We start from the raw sequence: 20370 nt of genomic DNA on the forward strand, positions 1-20370 counted from the left end.
TATCCCAAATTCAGTCTCTAAGATATGCCTGGGAAAATCTTTTCTCAGACATGCATCCCTGTGTAATTTTTAGCACACTCACATAGTAGACTTGAATTATGCATGTAGTCACTTATTTAAAGTCAATCATATCATATTGCTTAATGGCTTGGACCCAGCTGTCAAAACTAAGAAATTCCTGAATTCATTCCCATGCTCCTGAATTGTGACCTTTAAAAAGCAAATTGTCTATTGTGAAAATTTGGATAATCTTACTCCTTCATTACAGAAACACTGATTAGGATGCAATACTTTCGAGAACTGCATGTTAATCATCATTATTAATGCAAATCAGAATATTAAAAGCAATATTCCTATTGTATGAACAAGACTGTATTTAAGAGCTACAAGTGCCAGTGTATGTGGAGTGGCATCTATTTCCTGTAGACATTTAATTATATTTTAAAAATGGATATCTGCTCCAAAAAATATCCTGGGGTGAATGAGTTATCTCTTCATAGTTGAGGGAGGGAAAATTCACTGGTAGGCTGTAAAAGCTTAGTGTAACAACAAATGCAGTAATCAGGTTTGTTAGTGTGTCAGATGTTCCTCCATAGTTTTTACATCTCTAAGGCACTGCAGAACATCCCTGCTGCTGCAGAATATATTTTCAGTTACCACACAACAGACAAGCTGGTCTGGGCTTTTAGGTTGATGAGAATAGCATTTTGTTTAATTTTATTTCTTTTCTTAGTGTCCTGAATTATTTGAATAATAAATATTAGCGGTATTACCTTACAGGCTAATCAGTGGAGCCTTCATCTGGCAATGTAACACATTTAAGATTAGCTTCACTAAATACATTCCTGGCATTCCTGTTTTATTTTAGGAAAGTCTTCTGGAGAGCCTCTCTGTGCTACTGATGATGTGATACTGAAACAGAAACATAAGTGGGTGGAATCTCATGCATTACTGCTTCTGGATAATTGTTCAACACCAATTGTCCACGTATGTATGATTAACTGTATCCACCAATCCAGACTCCAATTCTTTGCCATTATATCTTCAGGAAAGCTTGGATCTGGGTTGGCAGCTTCTGTTGTGAGGCTGATGTGGTCACATTGCCAGGCACTGTGGCCATGACCTCTGGTGAATTGCTGTAGTACAGCGCTGCAGGGGTTTTTCATGGTTTCCTTACTCAAGCCTGCCCATTTGAACTAACTGCTGTAGAGATTTGTGAAATCTATGCTGAAAACTCATGGTAATAAATTTTATCATTAGCATAAGACTGTTCACAAAAGGGTGTTTTCAGGTCTGTAATTTGAAGGATAATCAACACTTTGTGTTTTCTTTGTGATTATCCTTTAACTCAAGTAAACAAATTCTGGTCTGAAAAATATTCATATTTAACAAATGCTAAATAGTGATGTCATCAGGGTAGTTTGGAGCTGATTTTACAGTTGATGATGTCAGAGAAGATCTGTATTTCTGTTTATTATCAATAGTCATGTAGTGGTGCAACTTTAGCCTGAGATTAGTGAGCACTTTCCCTGAATAACATCGAGTGTCCCTGTGAAAAAAAGCATAAAAATGACAAATATTGAATCCTTGTGTAACCACTAAAGCATAGTTGTCGCAGACATCTTTTTATGAAAATCCTTTCCTTAGGATTTTTTCCTCCTGAGAAGCTGAGAGGCCTCAGGAACAAAATGTAAACATTGATTATCTGCTGCTGTGGAATGCAACAGGTGGATCTGTGATTGGTCTCTTGTGCTTGTTTGTAATTAATGGCAAATCACAGCACAGCTGGCTCAGACAGAGAGTCTGGGACAGCTGCCTTTGTTATCATTCTTTCTATTTTTAGCTTAGCTAGCCTTCTGAGAGGAAACCTTTTCTTCTATTCTTTTAGTATAGTTTTATTGTAATATATATCATAAAATAATAAATCAAGCCTTCTGAAACATGGAGTCAAATCCTTGTCTCTTCCCTCAACCTGAGACCCCTGTGAACACCGTCACACACATTATAGTCACAATTAGGAAAGATCTGGACATATAAGTAGGTGCAAAGTTATAGAAATGTTAAGTTTTTATAGACAAAATACTCTTAAATGGAAAATTAACTTTGGAGTTTATGCAATACATCATGTAATGAGTGTGTTGGTGAATCCCATTGGAAAAAAAAAAGCTAAAAAAGTAAATGATATATAAAATATACCATACAATGTGTAATATAAAGCATATAAATAATGTTCACATAATTTATATAATATATACTTTAGGTAATACATGTAATATATACACACTCACCAAAAAACCCTATATATACTTGTGTGTGTGTGTATATATATATATATATATATATATATATATATATATATGTATGTGTGTGCATCCCAATAGAAATTACCAGGCCAGAAGTACAAATGCGTTACTTTTGACAGTACTTTACCCTGAAATGCTGAATCTATATTTGATACATCGATAAAGTGAATGGGTTTTTAAATATCCCCTGGACAGCTAATGAGATTTGCATTGGTGTTGTACGTTCCAAAATGAAACCATTCATTTCAAAGATGAATGAATACCCATCTCAGTGGGCTTCTGGACTTTGATCTTGGACAGGAATATTACTTCTCATTTATTATATTTAGATTCTGTAGTTCTTCATTTGGCAGACAGTGACAGGAAACAGGAGAATCTGGAGAAATTAAATTGTTCAAAGAATCATTGTCAATGAACTAACTAGAAAAAATCCTTAAAAGGAAAATGAGCTCCCTCATAACAAAATTATCTGTATGTAGGTACCAGAGGGAGGAATGCTACAGTAGATACAAAAATTAACTTTCTAGCATTGTTTGGTTGTTGTTTTCTCAGATTGAATAGAATAATTCTGATTTTTTTCTTTTTTTTAAATAGAAATAGTAGAGTTTTTTTGTCATTGCCTGTTACAAATACACTGGTGTTTTCCTCATCAATTTAATCATTAAATTAAAAATATAAAGCAAATAATTTTAAATAATTTTAAAATTAAATGTCCTTCTAATGAAATATTAAATGTGCCATGTATAAGGAAAGCAATCATTCAAATGCAGCAAGAAGTGTAATTAAATAATGTTAGTAGTGTTCCAAGGAATTGGATAGAAAGATACATTGCTCTTTCCTAGTGGAGTTAAAATATTATTTATCCCTTGCACACTTAATTCTATTAAAAAGTAATATAAAACAAACAGGAAGGAAGAGTTGTTTTATTTATGTTGTACTACTATTATTGTAGTACCACACTCAAAGTTCAAAGTAATTTTCTAGAGACACATTTGTCTTTTGTAATTTTAATATCTTGATCTTTCTTTTTATAGACTGTATAATCTATAGATGTTTGCAAATTAGTACTCAAATGCCTAAGTCTTACCATTAAACTACCAGTGCTGACTAAAATTTGGTATCCATGGAAAAAAATTCATTTTATTATGAATCAGAAGAAAAATCATGAGTTTTCTAGGAAGCCTGGACAATGCTGATTAAAATATATTTTGGAAACTCAGACTACAAGGATGTTATCAAGAAATGTATTTTACTCATGGCACATCTTGCATTGCCATCCAAGACAGGGACATTTGAATTTGGTAAAGACTTCAATATGAGACCAGTGATTAGTGAATGGTTTGTCTACTAGAAAACAAATAGAAACTATGAACTAGACATTAGCACTACCAAGCACCAATGCTGTTCTGACAGCCTTCACCCATCAGGTTTGCTTCTCTTCTGTGCATAAAAGCGCGCTGTAATTTTCACCTCCAGCACATGAAGAGGTGTGTATATGTGTATGTGTACACATATATGAGGAATCATTTTAGTTAATAAGCTCTGAAGGCCCATTATAGATGACATAAACATTGATGAGGTGATTGAGTATAAGGATTGTTCTGGTTTTTTGCTGATGAATAGGCTATTAGGGTTTAATATCATATTGTTTAAACTACATTTTTGTGGAAGAGTTATTTTATAATGACTATCTCTGCCATCTTTGTAATATACTGATGCTCTTGACAGATTTTCAGGATCCATCTGTTACCAGTCCCGGGAGGGGTGTCATGATGATAAATAATGACTGTATCATCCAGTGTTGTCTCTAGAGAGATGTTCCCCCAGAACAGGGTGACTGGGGGAAAATGGCTAATGGCTCAAACTGAATTGACATATAGACTGAAGGTTTCATGTGACAGTATTTCAAGCTGAAGGCAGATTCTGTATACTGGTATACATCACCTCTCCTCTGTGTGTTGTTATCCAAATAATTTCCTGATACAGTTTATTCAACATTCTTTCCTGCTTTTCTCTGACCTAATTTCTGCCTTCAAATGTTGCAGCATCCATTCATAACGTGTGATGGAAGTGTCTGGTTTGTAGGCTGTATCTGAAAGCATATTAAGCAAAAACACAAAGGTGCCTGGAAGCCATAAGCCTGGACATGTCAGGTGGATGATGCCGGAAATACAGTTTCTAGTTTAAATGTCATTTGAGATTCATTGAAAGCGAATAGTAAAGTTAATGTTTATATAAGTAACTCAAATGCATTTTCCTGGGATATCCAGGACAAAACTTTCCATCTGTTCATGTATAAAATGAATCTTTCAGCCTCACAGTCCTTATACTCTCCTGTCTAGGTACAATTTTGTGCCTAGCTCACAAAGCTGAATCAGCTGATAACAGACCTCCAGGCCAGAAGCTGAAGTGGAACTGTGAAGGAGGGAGGAACAAACATTAAAACCTTCTCTATTCTGTGAGTGAAATACTTGAGATCCCCAAAACACATTCACAGACTTGAAGGAAGGAAATTAGAACACAAACCCATTCCTCCTTACATGTTTCTGACTTCCCATTTCCCCTCTGTGCTGCGGTGTTTTCCAACAAAGCTATCTCAAGAATAATTTTCTTACATTAAATTTTTGCTCTTCCCAGCAAAATTAATTTCACCTTTTTTGCTGGCTGGAGATTAATGCATTGTTTTCCATATTCTGTTTCTATTTATTCTCATGAATATCTATGCCTGTGCATGTATCCAGAATACATGACTTGTACATAAGATTGTAGTGCAATCTGCAGCAAGAAACACAAACAGTATGAGGCCAATAATATTCATTAAAAAATTGTTAGCAGAACCTTTTTCTACAGCTCTGGCAAACCTAAAGCATTCAGTCAGAAATATCCTTTTGTGTCACATTCTGCAAATACCAAGGTAAGCAGTCAATGCAGAATAAAATGCTCTACTAGAAAATTAACTACAGACTAGGTGTAAGCCCCAATACAGTCAGCAGAAGACTCACTGAACTGGAATTTTGGAACACAATTTAGCTAAATCAGGGAAATTAATTTTTTCTAAGTTTAGTTCATGTACTTAGTTACATATTTAAAAAGAATTTTTATTAGGTATCTGATTTTTTTTATTAAGAGTTTTGTGAAGTTTATGAAATTTTGTTGAGATCTTTGGTCAAATTTTATGTTTAAATCTCACTGAAACATTGAATATAATTTAAATAAGACAAGAAGCTGCTTTTTTCTCTTAAAGCCAAAAAGAATGTTGTAGATTAGATAATGAGCTTTAAATTTTTGGTTTGGGCAATCATCACTCTGCCAAGGACTTTAATGTAATCTGGAAAGGCCAGCACCTCCAGAGCTATGATAACATTTGCTTCCTGCACAGAAGCAGTACAGAGCTGGAACTGGGGAGAGTTTAACAAGAGAGGCTGCTTGATCCAAATAATATCCAGAGGTTGTAATGTGATGTGAAGAACTGTCTGGACACTCTACCCCATTCCATTTGCTCGTGCACTGGATGTGACACTCCTGTTGGACAGCTGGAAAATAGCCCTTAGCTTTGTGGTTGTTCAATGTACCTTCAGGCTGCTCATCTGGGGAACTTGTCAGTCACATTCGCCATTGGAAGTGCAGGGACAGACGGACAGGGTGGCAGTGTCCTTTCAGTTCCAGGTGCAGAGACAGTGCCCATGAGGAGGGAGCTCCGATACATCTCACACCACCTCATGCCTTGTGCCTGAGTCCCCATGGCTTTCCACACTCCCCTGCCTTTTCCCAGCAGGTGCTCTGCCTGTGCCTGCAGGTGCTCCATGGACATGGGGGGGCAGGAGGGATGAGCTCTCTTACACATCTTGTGTGCATCCTGCAGCAAAGTCCCTTGAGCCTTTCCTCAGGAAACCTCCTTACCCAGTGTGACAAACCCTGCTTGTCAGATCTCATCAGTGTGGGGATTTCATGTCCTTAGACAGAAGTTGTTTGTTTATTTAATCTTAATTGCATGCCTGCATTCAAGGCAATGGCTTTGTGCACATGTTAACTCCCTCAAATATTCACACTCACATTCTTGCACCCTTGGGTCATTGTACATTTAGGCGGAAAGAACACATGTATAGCAAATACACTTAATATTTAATCAAACCCTATTAAGATTTCCACCAAACTAATGTTCAGAGAACTGAAAAGATTAAAAAAAAGGCAACCATCATTACTTTTTAAAGTCTCAGGTGAACTAGGTTTATATAATATTATATATGATGGATAAAATACCGTACAGAAGATAATCTTTGTCATGTATCTACATTTTCAGAAATGACAAATGAAAGAGCTGTGGGGGCTGCATACTGCAGATATGGTTCCCATGCTGTTCAAACAACATGTGCTTGGATGAGTTAGTGTCCCATCATAAATTCAAGCCTTCAAGCAAATTCTGACAAATCCTACACAGAATTTAATTGCATTCAGAGGAAGAAACAAAGGATTTCTTAGATTAAGAGTTTGCAGAGAAATGTAAGTTCCATCCCTCCTTGGGCTAGCTTGATGCAATATACTGACAGCAGCCAGCTTGAACCAAGCCCTAGAATTGTCAATGGGCTTTTTATCCCACGTCTCTTGCTGAAAAAGTAAATTTTTTTAACATTATGATTGAACTGTGAATTAACATTGCAAAAGACTGTCTATAGTCTCTGGCTCCTGACTGTACAGCTCCTGTTTGCACAAAGTCTCCTCTGAACTGTGGAAGAGCTAGTTGAATCTATCCCACACTTGGACAAAAATTGCTATTTTCAATTTTGTGTGAACAAACACTTTAAAGCAGTTTATTACAGCTCATAACAATGAAGGATTTTCTCATGTAGACAAGTCACGTCACATGAGTGACTACATTGACAGAATTTAAGATTTCCGCTTTCTTAGCCCCATCTTCTGTCTCTCAGGCTACAGATTTCTTCAGACTACCAAGTCTCAGCCATGGAGTTCAGCTCAAATGTCCAAGTTAATCTTTTGCATTCTCACTGTTCTGGAGAGAGATGAGCTTGTTCTGTCTCCAGCTTCCCAGGAACTGGGGTGGTTTCTGTTGGGGTTGCACCACTGTTCCTGTTCTCAGAGCTGCTTGGCTCATGGGCTCTGCACAGAGCATCCTTTTCCTGGAAAAGGTTTAGCAGAGAGATGAGTCCATCCCTGGCACATCTTCAGGGCACCACAATGTCCCTTGAGTGTTAACAATGAGAGAGGGCTGTGCCCAAATTCCTCCTGGTGGGAAACTGCCAAGACAAGCACATTTATCCTTGCACAGAAAGACATTTACCATACAGTTCCTCTGTGCCCTAATGACCACACTTCCATCCTGTTCCTTGCTGCTGTGCCCCAGAATACTCTATGCTCTAATGGCTAAAACAGATCATTGCGATGCTGGTCTCAGTGTATTTGTACTTCAGATTAAAGGATGTGGTTTTGACAAGACATCTGCTGAGCAAACCACTTTTTCCTTAATCAGCATGCTCTGCCCCTATCTGCTTAATCTCTTCTAAATCTCATGACAAAAATAATTGAGGCCACAATCTCAGGAGCATGGGCTCTTAGGGGATTATTTATGGCACTGACTAATTTGAGATCTATTTCTTAGAGGGATGCTGTGTCTGGAAATCTAGGCACCCCTAATTTTCCTTCCTTTCAAACTTCTATTACACTTTCTCTTTTCCATTTTTTTAACAGTAATTACAGTGTCAGATAAATCAGTAAATCTTTTAGGTTAGATATTTTGCAACTGGACCATTTCTGTATGGAGTCTTCTGTGGTCCATAAAAGGTGGATTTTCCTACAATGGAAGTACTTTTGACATCTCTCTTTTATATGACTATCAATTTTTGCAGCAATTGCAAAGGCCTGATATCTCAGTTGTCTTTGCTTCTGTGTTTGGTTGGTGGTGTTGAGCAGGTTCAAAGACAATAGGCAAGCTGGAGGCAGGCAGATACAGTGTCTGTGTGCTTATTTGGGTCTCTAGAACCAAGCTAAAATCTCATAGTCTCTGTTCCATCATGACTGTACTTGTTAGCTACTTCATCCACAGTTATGATTCATGTGATTTTGATTTGGAGATGCCTTGCAAATCCTTATGTAAATAGAACTCTGCATGATGCAGGAGTCAACTGAATTTTCACTGAACGTGAAAAACCTGACAATCTCTCTGCACCACGCCCTGCAGGTGAGGGATGTGGTCATGAAGGGAGCATGAATAAACAAGTTCATTCATGAGATACACAGGCATCTCTCATCAGTTCATGTGACTTTGATATACCAGATTTGGAGCTGGTTTCTGAAACTCACTTCACTGCTGAGTTCACTCTGTGTTTGCAGAGGATGGTGTAAATCAGCCCCAGGTCCTCTGTCCTGCTCCACAGGTGACTGACCTCAGTGTAATTATTTGCTCTCTCAATGTTGTAATCTTCCCACATCTGAAAAAAGGAGGGGTGAAAATGAACCCACCTTTTCTGCTGCCTGGACACTAAGGAAGAGCCCTGTGTAAATGCAAGTTATGAATACATTTCCTTCCCTAATGTCCTGATCAGCCTGTCTCTTATGGGAAGTGCTGAAATTCTTTATTCTTTTGGTGATTTTTTTGGAGCAGAGGGTATTAATGACATCACACAGGCAAGAAGATAGTCACACAGACAAACACAATTAAAGCTAACTTTCCCTGTTTGTCATTACAGTGAGAAAATATTCACATGCTGAACTAACTTTAGCTCTGAGATGAGGAGGAGGAAGCTGGTATTTGTGAATCTCTGGGAGGAGAGTGGAAGTTGGAGGGTCAACAACCAGGAGGAATTGAAATCACTGCCTTTGATATGTGTTATCAGTTGTGGAGAGCAGAAAGAAACTGCAACGGTGCCAGGAGCATGGTTGCTGTCTTTAATGACATATTTCTTTGGGGTTTGCTGCATTCCTGGTTCATTTCAGAAAAGTGTGGCTCCCTGAGCTGCTGTGCACACCCTCTGAGTCAGGGGCAGCTGCTGGGGCAGAGCACACCCAGCTCACTCACAGCTCACGTCACCAGGGGTCTCAGAATACCCTTGTCATGATGCCTCTGCTTTTCCTGCTTTTCCTTTCTTCTTCCCAGCTGCTTCCATTAAACATATTTCACCTCTGGGCAATATCCCTCTGGATGAAGCCTGCTTTTCATCTTGGCCATGCACGGTGGAGTCATGCTGGTCCTGGCAGGCCCATCTGTGCCTTGTGACTGCTCAGTCTGTGGTGTGACTCTGTAGAGGTGAATTGGTGCTGCAGGCATCATGTCAGCATTTTGCTTTGCCTGTTTTCCTGGCTCTGAGGAGAGCCTATCACCTTCCCCAGAATGGGAAGGAAAATTATGTTCCTTGATACTTTCTTTGTTCTATAGAACTGGTTTTTGTGAAAGGGAGGAAAAAAATGTTTCTCAGCTTCTTAAGTATTCTTACCTCTTAGAAATATGCTCATGAGATGCTCCAAATGAAAAGCTTTTGTCTACATATTTTATCATTTAGCCAGAAGTGCCACTGTTGTGGAGAGGCTGCATTTATTACTTTGCTTAAGTGTTGAGGTTTCATCTGAAGACTATTTCAGACTTGAGCTCTTTGGGAAAAGGAAATGAAAGTGGGTTCAAGAGTTCTTTGTTTCTGAGCCCCTGGTTACCACTCAGGAAAATGCTTTTATGCTACAAATGGATAAAAATTACAAGGGTTCATTCAGGAATGTAACATCCATTTAATTGATCCATTCACAATCCCAAAATTAAAGACAGGATTTATTAGGCTTTGACATATGGGTTGAGTATGCTCCTTTTATTCTAGATGACGTTTTCCTCTTCTCAAATTTAGCTAAAAATGTAATAACCCCTCAGTTCAACAGATTCACAAACCTCCTTTGTCTCTTCTTGGTCAACCATTGACTCTTTGTAAAGCCCAACAAGGAATCACAGTCTCAATGGACAGTCCCACTATGCTGGGGTAAAAAACCTCTACTATGTGGAGTAAAAAACCAAAGGGACCATCATGAATTACTTATAAAGTTCACTGAGATACAGCCACTGACAAGAAGAGTAATGACTAGCTTCAAGGCTTAGCTCTTCCAGGCTTTTCTTCCTTTTTCCCTCACAAAAGACTTTCATTACTGAGCCACAAAGGTGCAAATGGGCTGACAGTGTTTCCTGCATTCGTGGAGTGATGGAAAATCTAACAAGTACTGTGGGACATGGATATTTTTCATGGCATCATGTTTTAATTTTAAGCTCAGAAACACCAGCTTCTTCAGATAAACATACAGTCTCCCTCAAACATGAAAGACACTTTCTGCCTTCTTCTTGGCTCTGCAAGTCACAGCTGCTGGGCCTGTTTTGAGTCCAGCAGGAGCAGGTTAATCAGATCCCACCACGATTTCAGTATTAAGAGGAGAAGCACAAACTAATTACTTGGAATGTGTGTGTGAGATTGAAGGAAATGTGCTAAGGTGGGCTTAGGGCATAGCCCTGCTTTTCCAACCTGTGCTGTGCCAGGGGTTGAAGCAGTGAGCAGCCCTGAGTGTAACTAGGTTCCTGAAATACACTGCTTAATGTCACCTCTGTCACTTGGGCCCTGCTAAAAGGTCACAAGGACTCTTTCTGCAATGTCACAAGCTGCTGACAGCCATAAACTACATCAGCCAAGCCATGCAACACAAATAAAAACATTATTCATTTATTTATTTTAATTTCAACCAGACACAAACAATCCCACTCTTTCACCACCTTACATATGTCGGATTTTCTTGAGTGTCTTTCAAGATAGCTGAGTCCTCTCAAACTAAGCTGCTTATGTGGGTTAGGTAGAAGTCCAGACTTCTGGGCTATGATGTTGATGAACCCTCTGAAAAACATCCTCCCACTCTGCCAAAGAGCTCTTGGAAAGGGCTTGAGGTGTTCCTCACCAGTTCTGCCTTCTCCCCACAGCAACTCCAGCTCCCCTAGCAGGTTTCCCTCGGCTCACATGAGACTGTCACATGTAACTACATCAAAGGCTCATCAAACTACAGGGGCAAGTGCTAGGCCAATAGAAATCCTCTTGCAGTTAAAACTGGGAAACTCATTTCCTAACCTCACTTTCATGTTTGCATGGCCCTTCCATTGTTTTGTGCCCAAGAGCCTTGATAAGGACAAGTGCATTCTGTGGACAGCATTTTGCCAATTGTGTCCTATTACATGCTGAGGTACAAGAGGCCTCTGCTCCACAGGTGAGAAGCTGCAGCCATTTCACAGACTACATCCTGATTCCCAAAGTTACCATCTCAACTTCAACTTCTCCTAGACAGCAGAGAGGTGCTTTACTCATCAGTCAGGAACAGCTCCCAGCCTCCTTCCTATTGCCTGTCCCTCTTGCCAGTGGTACTGTGTACCAAAATAGTACATTCCCTCACTTGGACATTCTCTCTCTCACTGTCTGAAAGCCGAACCCTCATTGTTTTGAAAGCTGTTTGCAACAGAGCTATGTGAGGGAGCGTCTGCTTCTTACTTTATTTAATGCCCAGCCCTAAAACTTTTGTTTAATTATCAGTGTGTCTTTTAGAAACAGGAGTAATCCTTGTGGACAGATACCCTGACTTCAAAGACTACATGTATACCACCTGGTTAATTAGGAAGGGGCTTTGCCTAGGACAGCTGAAATAGCTGTCTGTTTTCAAGAGAAAACCAGATTTTTCCATTCCTTGCAGCTTTAGCACTATTTAATTAGAAACTTCTAATGAAATAGTCAAGTATTCCATTGTAGCTTTAAAGTTATTTAACTTCTGCTGACTTTACCAGCTGATTTTCTTAATTGAATATGGTTGCAATTAGCTTCAGCAGGCTTCATTCAGAGGAGCTTGTTCAAAATCACTTACCAAAATCCTTTGGCACCATTACAGGAAATGCTTGAAGGTCTGCAAACCCCCCACATACAGATAAGGAGGGTGATTTTTTTTTCTACAGTGTGTGCTAATTCCTTGTGCTAAAAATGAAGCAAATTTTTGCTGTATTTACTTCAGAGGAGATATATAGCCTTAGTCTAGAACAAGTAAGGTAAGTGTGGTGGATGTGAGGTTTCCTTTTGATGATGGTTTGTTTAAGCTGTGTCTGAGATAACACCAGGATTTCTTTCTTAGCACTTTGCAGGACTGAATTCAAACTGAAGTCTACAACCCTTTCTTTTCAGGTGTTGTTGGAACAAATATAAAACATTTTAAAATGTATCAATTTTCTTTACATTTTTTGTTAAATTACAGGTGCCCAGTTAAAAGTCACCCTCTCTTTGTCTTCTGTGGGACTCATGTTGAGGCTTTTTGAGTTGCTGAGCAATAGAAAGCATAGCTAGAGCTTTACATTGATTTCTATGTGAATTACATATACATGGGAACGTTCAGATGTAGGCAATTTAGAGCCACATTTGCTGCCTCCAAGATGTATTGAAATTGCTTGTTTTATCCAGCTATCTTGGTTATAAACAGTTTTCAAAATGTTTGGTTTTGTTTTCTCATTTCTTTGCTTTTTAGCAATATTGAACCTGAGAGAAAGAAATTTGTTTTCTTTTTTTAATGATTATTGTCTATTCTGATGACTTTTCCCCAGTAAAATATAGGACAATTGATTAATGTTGTGAAGAGTAATTTGTGTTGTTTTGTAAAGCTTGCAACTATTTCTGTGTAACTTTTATATTAGGCTGCAGACTGTAAGCCTGATTTGAGGCGGAAATTGTAAGTGGAATGAATATGTGTTGCTGTGAGAAAAGAGTGGGAATTAAAAAGCTGTGACAGACAGTCCAATGGTGCTTTCCTCCTGCCTCTATTTTCAGGTCAATAGCCAATATCTCTAGATGACAGGTCTCTCATTCTTCCACAGGGTTTCTTGTGAGTGTCTTCTTTCCAAATCATGTCAATCTGTGGAGTCCCTCTAAAAGTAGTCATAGTGATAAAGAAACTTACTCTGAACATTTTTACTACTATCTAGTCTGAAATGTAGTCCAGACAGAGGCTGAATTTTTGCTATCAAACAAAAAGTGTGAGAAGACTACTGTAGCAACTAAACAACAGTATAAATAATAACTAAACAAATATCCACTTAGATAATACACCATAAAAATCGGTCTAAACAGTTCTCTATTAATCTGTTTATATCACTTTCTCTCACACTTCTCATCCTAAACCTTTTAAATCTGATACTGTGCATAATATCAAATGAATGCTGAGCAATTCTTCCCTGACAACATAATGTGGAGTTAATACTTTACACATCTAACCCAGTATATACAAATATAATAACATATGGCACAAAATTAAACTGCTGGCTGCTGTTCCACTGAGCTAAAAGGCTCTTTCAGTCAGAAATGGATCACAATTGTGTTTTTTCCTGTGTCCAAATCTTAACACTGTAACATATTGGATCATAGTGAATTTAGGGTAGCTACCCCTGTGGTACATTAGGGGATGCTAGGGCTGTAAAACTACCTCTAGATTAGGGCATTAAAAGTATTAAGGTTTGTTTACTGCTGAAGAGACTAACAGGCATTATCTACTCTGCCCATATAAACAGGCCATAAAACAACGTGGTGGGGCACACACTCCCTGCTGGGAATGGTCCTCAAGGAGCTCATCCCTCTAAGTGCCCTTGGGGGTGGCCTGTCAGAACAGTGGCTCATATGGCCAGGGACCAGTCTGATCATGTAAACACAGAATTTATCATTTTCCTAGTAATAGTCCCTGGCAAACCAGGGACTATTAATGCAAACCTACATATTTAACATGATCTTTGTGCTGGTTTCATATCTGTTCTCGCTGTTCATCTATAGACTTGGTTCACCACATCCCAAATTCATCATGTCAGACCCATTTGTGGTTTGAAGGATTAGAGCTGCCACTTTGCCAAGCAGAGTATGGAGGGGAAGGATGACTGCACAGAGGGGGATTCAAAGCTGAACACTGAGAGGCCTGGGCTCACTTTGTCATTTAAACAGATCAGGAAGTACTAGAATGCTGAAGTACCACTTGTAATATGTACAGTCAACAATCAATCATCCAATTGCACAGTCTGGAAATGCAATGTACAGAAAACAGTAAAGGGAATAATGAAGTGGGCCAGAACATGGGATTATGTGGGATAGACACGCTTCTGTTGCCTCCATGTTTTGACTGCCTTTTGTCCTGACTTCAGCTGTTTGTTTCTTGGGGTTTTTTTTCACTGTTTGGATTTTATTTGTTTTCAGTGCACTGTTAGTAGTTTACAATCCCTCACTAGTTTCACCAGAAGCTCCAGGATAGGTATGTGTGATGTCCAGAAATAGACAAAAGACTTCTTCTGAAACCAGTGTTTAATGGAGATTGAATTTTAAAAATCTACCAAATTGTTATATTCTTCTGAAAAATGGAAATAACACAGACACAAGAATGATTTTCAGTGGACTTTATTTTTGGTTGATTCTAAGAAGATTAAATTAAACACTCATTCTTCTTCATAAAACCAAACTAAAAGCCTCTTCCAAGGCAGTTTGTAGCATTACTGTGCATATGTTAAACTGTTAAACTGTGCATACTCCAAATTGTATTTTGGAGTCAAAGACTACAATCCAAGGTGATGAACAACACCAACCAAAAAATCATAATCATAAGTTCCAAGTAATTTTTCTATGGCTGTCGTTTTTTGACCATGTCAGATAGCATATTGCATGCTGTTTGGATTTGGTACTTTGAAAATACCTCTTAATTGTACTCTAAAAGTTTATTTGTTACTAAGTAAGTATAGTACCTGTATACTGCTTGTGAACAGAACCTAAACAGAACAAAACTGAGGGATTTACTGACAGTGAAGAATAATTATGCTTCTGGCCAGTGAAAAATCTAGTATGTTTTGGAGGGGAAACAAAACCTCAGGGGAGAAGGAAAGGCAGCTAGTTGCCATCAGCAAATAAGTGGCAGGAAGTCATACTTCACATTGAACTGGAAAAACACAAATGACACAGTGAAGCACAAGCTAATAACTGCAGCCATTTCGCTGGGGGCAAGTAATTGAGAGACATGGGAAGCAGTTTTAGGAATGCCAAAAAAGACATCATTATTGGCTATTTGATGGGACATGTCAAAAAGGCACAGTCAGCTGAATATGAAGACACATTTGAATAGACATATCTGTAGCAGCTCAGACAATATTCTACAGATGGAAAGCTAATGCTCAGGAATGACATAAGCAAGGAAGACACTAAGGTATTTACACTCCACTCTAGCTCTGCTGTATCCATAATCTGTGCCAGTGAGACAATGTGATGCACTATGTGGGCTGTGCAGATTGCTGGGTCCTCTCCTTCTATTGCAAATTCCTAATTGCCTGTAGCTAGTGTGAGGGTTCCAAGGAAGACAAAAGTTCTTACAGTCTCATAATAGCTCCATTCACTGCACCAGACTGCATTGTGTGTTGGCTTCCATGTCAGCTTACAGATAATAGCTGTAGAGGAGAAACAGCTATGAATATGGAATTATTACATGTAGGTGCTCTTAGCACTGAAAATAAGAAATAAAGCTTTCTTTTTCCAGGCTACTATTTTTATTCTTGTTATGAAACAGAAATATAACACATGCTTCTATACTTCTGCAATTTTAATTTTTGTAATTTCCCTTGTTTGATACTACTTTTAAATCAGTCTTGCTTGGCTTTGGCTATATACTGCTTATTTTATTTCTGTGATTAGCCTCATTGGGACACTGACAGTAACTCCTGAAAACTATATCCACAAGCATGCCCAAAAATAGTAGCAGTGGCCTGCTACTGGCCAGTACCTGGGCCACAGCACAGGTTTTGCACTGGGGAGAATCCAGTGGGGTGATTTTTGAGTAGGCAGAATGCTACATGGTTTTGATGGAGCTGCTCCAGAGGAGCTGGTGTCCTCCTCTCTTTCTCAGAGTCTCTGCTGGCAGGGAGCCACTACTGGGATATTTCCTTATGATGGGAAACATTCCCTTCTTAGGGCTATTTGGCTTCTCTAATTTTTCACGAAGATAATTCCATGCAGGTTTAAGCACATAGAGCTTTGGCAATGTCTTTCATATTTTTGGGTTTTTTTCTGAGGATCAACACAATTTTCTCAAGAGGTTGGTTCCATGTTTTTGTTTGTGCAGGATGCTGGTGCTGGATTGCTCAGAGGGCTAAGGAGGAGTGAAGTGACCCGGAGTCCTTGGAGCCATTGGGATAGTGCAGGTTCCTGTTAGCCTTATCTTCTTTTGGCAGTGTAAAAAACACTTCTAATGGTCAGACATTAGTGATGTTTCATATTGGTTACCAAGTGTAAAGGGCAGTTTGAATTGCATCTGAAACACTTGACTGCCACCCTTATGCTGGCTAGGGAGGAAAGTGATGGCTCCCCTTTTGTGATCTGCAGCCTGCATGCTCCTCTGAGTGCTATTACAAAGAAAGGGAATTGGAGGATGGATGATTTATGGAAAAGAGCATGACTGTTTTGTCATTTCTTCCTTGCAAATATATATATTGATTTGCACATGCAGGGCCATCTTAATTTAAGGTGCCAGAGAAGCAGGACACCAACTTGTTCAAGGTAAGTGACCAACTCTAGAAATTCTACCAGACAGAAAAAAATAAGTTTCATCTTCACTTCATCAGTCATGTGGTTTATTTTAGCCTATTAGATAATACATAAAGTGTGAAAGTATCAGCCCCATAAAAATGAAGTCAAACACCTTCTAATAATGATTTATCTTAAAACAGGGTCCTGCAACCGACACTAATTCTGCAATCCACCTTAACAGGCTCTTAAAATAACTTCACAGAGCAACATTTTTACTGTAGTATTTTTGGTGGCCTCTGTAGTCATCAATATAGGGTCTTAATACAGAACAGCATATCTCAAAAAATGAGCAAATATGTAGGAGAATGTGACACAATTTTTAAATGCAGATATTCTACTTTTTGAGAGATTTTGCTGGCAAATACTATTGGTGACATCTTTGTTACTAGTTTTATTTGTGCCAAAATAAAATCATAGGTACAAAATTATTTTTAGAAATGAAAACTGCTGCGACTGGGCAACACTCTAAAGAGAGGATAGAGATACCATAATCTAACAGTATTAACTAAATTGTATTTGTGCAGTTTTATTCTGTTTTGATTTAGAAAAGTGCTAAGGCCCTTAATGAAAGTATGTTTAAAACCTAAAAAAGGGGAAGGTCTCTAAGGTATTGTCTGGTTTTCTTGTTTAAGGCACAGAAGAGGCTAATAATGCAAGACTGGACTTTTTCATCACTGAAATCAGTAAAAATGAAAGATTTTGACAGTAGTATTAATCATTGCAGAGAGGAAGAGGCTGCCTTAAGATCTGTTTGCTTTATTGAGGCTGGTTTTCAGACTTCACATTTTCAACTTTGGTTATTCTTTTCTCCTAAAACAAGATAGAGAGCATATGTTCAGCCTACCTATCAATCTCCAGCGAGCAACATTCAGTTTGGAACCAAAACCATCTTGCATACAAGCAGTGTGAGCTGAAAGTAAAAAGTGCTAAGCAGCTGGGCTTTTATTAGTCTCATCTTCATCAAGGGTACTCAGTTAAATTTGTGCAGTCAGTGTTTTGGTTTAAATTATCTGAAACATTTTTGCTGAGCTTTCTTCTACTGTATTCCAAGCCAGAGCTGTGTTTGCCACAGCTCTGCACTCTTCTGTTCAGCATCTAAGTTTTGTATATATGGTGCAATTTCCATGATACAGCTCTGAGTAGGATCAGCACAGAGATATGTGATCATTTTGTGCACATGGGGCACATTTCACCCAAGGAGTTCTAAGTCTCCCAATGAATGGCAGTTAAGTGTAAAAAGATCTCTTTTATTTGCATTGAATTACCACTTGTGGGGAGCAGGATCCCAGACTTTGGTATCTGCCAACTATGTCAGTGCTGCATTTGAATTACTTAAGAACAATCATAAATAAAATGAGAAGTTGTGAAATGATCAGGTGATAAAATAAGAATTGTCCTCTCTCCACACTGGAGATTCTCATAAAACTTGGAATTGCAATTTTGTAACAAAGAGAAGGAAGCTTCCCAGAAGAGATACAGCCTAATAAATTGATTTTAAAAAAAGTCAAATGTCAAGATCACTTAGGATAATGCAAGGGATTACATTGCTAGTGCTTGTACATGGGATGTCTAAACCAGCAAATGGAGAATCTTATGTCTTGGAAGTCTGAATTTCAGGATTTTTGCACTCGGACTGTGCTAGAATGCCAGGCCACCTCAGGCTCTGTTTCATGGACATGTGCTCCCAGCTGTGCATGGATGTACAAAGTTGCTATTTTGCATTTATAAAAAGTGAAATTAGGATTATTGTTACATATCCTAGGAGTTCAAAAGATATACACACACAGATAAATAAATAAAACAAACAAACTGATATCATAGTATAAAAATTGGGTTTATATGCTTTAGTTTTCTAGGATTACATTCTTAACTCATTATCACAAGTTTTAAAATTCAATCAGTGCAGATAAAAGTGCCCATCAGAGTTAGTGTCCATCTAGGGGTTAAGTGGGGCACAGTGGTGTATAAATGGCAGAGAGGAGAGCTGAGCAAAATAACTGGAGATCACCTATGTGATGTGATGTTTAAAGATGGACAATGACAAAGATGGAGTTTTTTTCTACAAATGTTAAAATTTTCTGGATATATTAATTTCCTCCACCTGTAACCTACACATATATGAGTCAGAGTAGATTTGAGACATTTTCATCGGTACTAATGATCATTTTCCCTTTTTTTGTTTATTGGCTAACATGAATTTTAATTCATTATCAACCTGTTTGCTCTGTAGTCATTAAGGATTTATGTTTAGGAATTCTCATTTTCTAAGTTTCTAGAGCTCAGATTCCAGCTCTGTTTAAGTTAGAGGTGTGCTCTCTTGACATGCTCATACCTATGCAGTTAGGAAAGATGATGCTCGCCAGTGGTTTTAAGATGAATGACAGAGCTCTTTAAAAATAAATTACTGTCTGACTTCCTTCTTTTCACATATTAATTTCCTGGCCAGTCATCCCCAGATCACATGAAGACACATTTCCATTAGTCATGCTGTCATGTTTCAATTGTGGCCCAAATAATACCTTAGCTCTAAATATGAGTTGCCAAAGCACTTTTTTGTTGTCTCATGATTTGTAAAGTGGATCTGCTGTTTAATTTACCTCAGAAGTACTGTGAAAATGAATACAAGCTGTAAACATTTATAATTAATTTTAAACATGTAAAGAAACTTTTGCAGAAAGAACTTCCAAGTACTGTTTTACTGAGCTACCATTTTCTTTATTCAGGTGTAGATTTGAAGCATAATAAACATAATGATGACAGGAAAACCAGAGAAACATCTCTTGAACCAATTTTTTAACAATCAGCTGCCAAATCTAAGTCTTCTCTGCTGGTGGACAGTAAAGAACTGATTGTACTTTTTTCTTTTTTTAAATAAGGGAGCATTGAGTGTGCTGATTCTTTGAATGAATTCCACCATGAGTAATTACATCCTACCATATTTAAATATCAATTAGATGTGGGGGTTTTTTTGCTCATTTCCTGTTTCACACTGGTGGATAAAGTTGGCTGGGCTCTGCTGAATAGTAGCCACATTCATCCTAAAATTGGCAGTGTTTCTGTGGCAGACAAAGTGATATCTTTATTTCTTAAGGATGATTCTCTGAATGCTTCCACTCACACTAGTTTTACTCTGGGACAGCTTCAGTAGTGTCTGCTCTGACTTTTAGCAGTGTAAGTGTGTATGGGAATTATGATACAATAACAACTATATAAATAATGAATTGTACTTGATACTGCAGGAAGTTGATTGATATAAAGCTGAATTCTTTAAAATTCACTACTCAATATTAAAAAAACCCCTATCTTAGAATTAGTATTTTGCCTCTTGCTTTTTTTCCTCCAGTTAATCAAGATGAATTGTGAATATGGACTTTCTACATCAACTAATTTACAAAACATTAGGCCCCTGGTATTTATACTGTGCACAGTAGTGGTATCTGAGTTATACTCAATAGTTACACCAAGTACTA

This window comes from Zonotrichia albicollis, chromosome 1, assembly GCF_047830755.1.
Source record: "Zonotrichia albicollis isolate bZonAlb1 chromosome 1, bZonAlb1.hap1, whole genome shotgun sequence".
Taxonomy (NCBI): Eukaryota; Metazoa; Chordata; class Aves; order Passeriformes; family Passerellidae; genus Zonotrichia; species Zonotrichia albicollis.